This window comes from Neophocaena asiaeorientalis, unplaced genomic scaffold, assembly GCF_003031525.2.
Source record: "Neophocaena asiaeorientalis asiaeorientalis breed wild unplaced genomic scaffold, Neophocaena_asiaeorientalis_V1.1 scaffold108, whole genome shotgun sequence".
NCBI classification, from domain to species: domain Eukaryota; kingdom Metazoa; phylum Chordata; class Mammalia; order Artiodactyla; family Phocoenidae; genus Neophocaena; species Neophocaena asiaeorientalis.
Window position 1 is genome coordinate 4,928,920 of NW_020173770.1, and position 4,288 is coordinate 4,933,207.

General features: G+C 37.8%; 1 pseudogene; it reads left to right on the forward strand.

Moving 5' to 3' along the window:
- Positions 1–3,615: 3,615 nt before the first annotated feature.
- On the forward strand, positions 3,616–3,715 carry LOC112403890 (uncharacterized; annotated as a pseudogene).
- Positions 3,716–4,288: the final 573 nt, after the last annotated feature.

The window sequence follows — 4,288 nt, forward strand, 5'->3', positions numbered from 1 at the left end:
CTTATTTTTATAAGGAACAAGCAACATATACTACATCTTCCCAATGCCCAAGGTAATGCAGTAATAACAGAATACTCAAAAAAAAAAAAAATCCTGGAAATTGCATTAAATACTGCTTTAATTAGGAATTGCTATAATAAAACAAGTAACGTTATACATTATTTTTCCAATGAGTTTCAGTTTGAGAAACTGAACAGGAGAACCAGATCTTTAAGCTTTGAGTCGTGGCAAAAAATGAAAACAAAACCTACATTTCCCAGACTCCCTTGCAGCTAAAGAAACCAATGTGATCTAGGTTTGACCAATCAGATGCACCTTCATGAGACCTGCATGCAGAGCTGAGTTCAATGGAGGCAGAGGCTAGGATGCAAGGAGACATCCATTTCCTCCTGTGCATTTAGCAGGCACAGTGCGGTCCTGAGGTTAGGATTTCCAGCTGCAATTTCTCATCAGCAGATTGCAGCCTAAGTGGTGACTCCCTAGAGCCAATAATTGCAGTGGTGGCCTCGTGATCCCTGGAAAGCCACCAAAATCGGAGATCTGCAGTGACCCTGGGGGTGGTAGTTACTGCTGCAGCTTCCTGACTCATTGCCCTTGGAAGCTAGGTTCTACAAAACTGTCCTGGGAGTCATTCCTGAAGGTCAGTGGAGAGCCTGCTCTTCTAACGAATGTTTAAGTTTCTAATTCCCTGTATAACATCCCTAACTGCCTAAAATAATAAAAGTACCTTCTGTTATTTACAACAGTACCCTGATTGATGTATGCACAACATATATTTTCCCGAATCAGGGGCAGAATGCTACTAATTGCACTTTCTTCACAAGAGTTAGTGGTACTCTGTTAGCTTTCTCTTCTGTCATTACAAATTAGCCAGTATGTACAGGTAAACAAGCTGTGCGTAACTAAACTTTAGTTTAAATTATAAACAAGTGACTTTACAAGATTAAAAATATGTCACTGGACAGCTGGAAAGAGACAAAGATGACTTTCTAGAGAGCATCATAATTTTTTTTCATTTTAATTAAAGTATCTTGGAATTAGTAAAATAGTCCTGAGGTAATAAGGGCCACAGCAGCATTTGGTTAACAATATTAACACATTATCTCTCTCTAGTCCCTGATGGCCTGTGTCAGGGTAGCAAGAAAGAATTCTTTTTCTTGACCTCTTTATTTCAAATGAGGCATTATAAAGGAAGAAGCTTGAGCCTTAATGCCTTTTTTCATTTTCTGTCATCAGAAAATGAGTTACACGGTCATTTGAGGTGGGCTTAACTGGCCAAGTCACCCTTCTCTGTGGCTTGCCCAATGCTGCCGTGGGAACCTCCAAATTCCTTCACTTAAGGAATTTCTACATGAGTGTAAGTGGATCAAGGTAAGAACCTGGTCTGGAATGTGAGGGTTTTTTATGTTTTTCTTTGTGTGTGTGTGTGTGTGTGTGTGTATGTGTGTGTGTGTGTTTGGTTTTTTTGTACTGCTATTTAGAAAAATAATGGTGGCTCCTTTGATTTGTTTAGTAGAATCAAAATAGCTGAGCGTCTACCCCTGGAGAAAACTCACCAGCTATTGCTATAGCCAAAGAAAATTCCAAATATCAAAGTTTGGATTTACTTCTGTAGCTTTCTCACATACTACTTGAGATCATAATTCTTTTTTTATTTTAAGATTATGACATGAGCCCATTCAGAGAATACCAGACTCCCATTAACTTTTTCACCTAGCAATTGTTTCTGTAAGAAAATTTTACATGCTGTTTGTTTTCTTTAAAATCAGTTTTTCAAAAGGAATATATGTTGCCACAGAGGATGGTGAGTCAATGACAATAATAGTTGAAGAAAAAATTATTTTTCAATTAAGAGAGATTAAAATCTGAAGAAAAGCAACAATTATCTAAGTGAAGAATGGCCTTGTGTGTTGTAGCCAGGTAGCTCCGTTTAGACCAGTCATCTTTAATAAGATGCAGAGCATCCCTGTCACTAGGGGCACTGTGGTGGCACAGATGCCACTGCACCGAGGAGGGGGGAGGGTTACTATGGGAAGGACATTGAAAATAGGTGCACCCTTTATACACCATACCTGAGCTCCCTCTATTAGCTCTTAAACTGTAGGAAAATGGGTTTTCCCACCTTATCCTTATTTGGAATTTTGATCTAAAATGCATTCTATAGTTCAGATTTGGCTAAGTATTCCTGGTACAGAAATATGCAGATATTTTCATCTAGAAGAAAGTGCTGCTGAGTAGGGGATCAGAAGGAAAGAAAAGAATAAGTATGTGTAAGCATAAAAAAGTCAAAATATAGTTGAGCACCTAATGGGACAACTGCCTGCAGCACTTGACTCTTCCTGGCTACTTGCACAGTATTGTTAAAGTAGAATAAATCATTTGCCATGACCAGGTTTTAGGAAAATATGTGAGAGTCAGTCAGGCAAAAAATCAGTTTGAAATAGATGAAATTTTCCATCTGAGTGACTTCCACCAGGAGAGAATGTTTCTAGGAGCACAGTATTTTTAATCTTGTTTAAAAAAAATAGTTTAATGTATAAATCACTCAATTGTAAAGGCACTTCAATTTTATTTTCCTTTAGTTTTGAGGTTTTGGAATTGCTCTGCGCAGTTCCAAGTAAAAGCTCTCAGATAAAACTTGCATGCTGAAAACCACCATCACAAATGTGCAAGCACAACTATAAATTTATACAACAATCAAGCTGTTTGTAGTTTGCAAAATTTGCTAATAAAATGCAGAAGTAGGGTTTCCATTTACACTCTCTGGCACTGGCACTGCATGTATATCTTGGGTGCAGGCAAAAGATGGAAAATTCCATGCACAGAGAATCTTTTGTGGATGCGACAGTTTGCTAATATCTTAATGAGTGAATTATGATAATTACGAAAATCTTAGCTTTACATTATTTGTGAAGTATATGTGTGTGTGTGTGTGTCAGCCTTCCCAGGCAGACACACCATTCCGATTCAGCAGCACTCAATGAGGAGCATTTCTGTACTAATAATACAAAGTGGATCTCAAACTGCTGCATATTAATCAAATTCATTAAAGTACATTCATTCATTTGTGTGTATAACAGCCAAACCGGGAATGTAGAGTTTGCACAAAATGCATATATTAATGAATGCTAAAACTTCAACATGAGTAATAGCTTTAAAAATATTTTCATAAAGCAAAATTCTAAGGAGTAATACTGATAATTATTTTTTTTCATATTTTCACTTCCTGTTATTACCTTTAAGTGGAGTAGTAACTAAATAGTGTCATTTAGCTTTAAGTGTAAAAAATATGGAAGAAGAAAATAACTAAGAAATAAAGGGAAAGCCCAAAAGATTGTAAAGAAAAAAAGGATATAATATTGAGCAACGTTAATATTAAATTTCCTACTTCTCCTTCAAATCAATTAAAAAATATGTTCAGGGCATGTTAGACATGGTCACTTTCTGTGTACAAAGAAGCATGTATTTGAAGCTATATTAGGAAACAGCCTTTCATTTCCTGTATGGGACTAGAGGCTGGGAGGGACGTGGCGAAGGAAAATACAGCCATGAGGGTATGTCTGTATACTTACATAAGTCAGGAGACCTAAGACTCGTGTTAACAGTCAATGACTAGTGCTCGCTTCAGCAGCACATACACTAAAATTGGAATGATATGAAGATTAGTATGGCCCCTTCATTAAGAATGACATGCAAATTCCCATTCCATATTTTTTTATTAATTAATTAATTTTTTTTGGCTGCGTTGAGTCTTCGTTGCCATACGTGAGCTTTCTCTAGCTGCGGGCAGCAGGGGCTACTCTTTGTTGTGGTGTGCGGGCTTCTCATTGCGGTGGCTTCTCTTGTTCGGAGCACGAGCTGTAGGCACGAGGGCTTCAGTAGGTGTGACACATAGGCTTAGTAGTTGTGGCTCACAGGCTCTAGAGCACAGGCTCAGTAGTTGTGGCGCACGGGCTTAGTTGCTCTGTGGCATGTGGAATCTTCCCAGACCAGGGCTGGAACCTGTGTCCCCTGCATTGGCAGGCGGATTCTTAACCATTCTGCCACCAGGGAAGGCCCTTTATTTTTTTTAAAAAAAGGTAACTATAGGGTGTGATAGATGTGTTAACTTTATTGTGGTGATCATTTCAAAATGTACACATATCATCATGTTTTACACTTCAATATATACAATTTTATTTGTCAAAAAAGAAAAAAAAATGATGACTTTTCTAACATATTGTGTTTTACCTGAATGCTAACTGCTCTGAAGACAAGGCTCATTTCCTTGTCCTCTACAGCCTGGCAT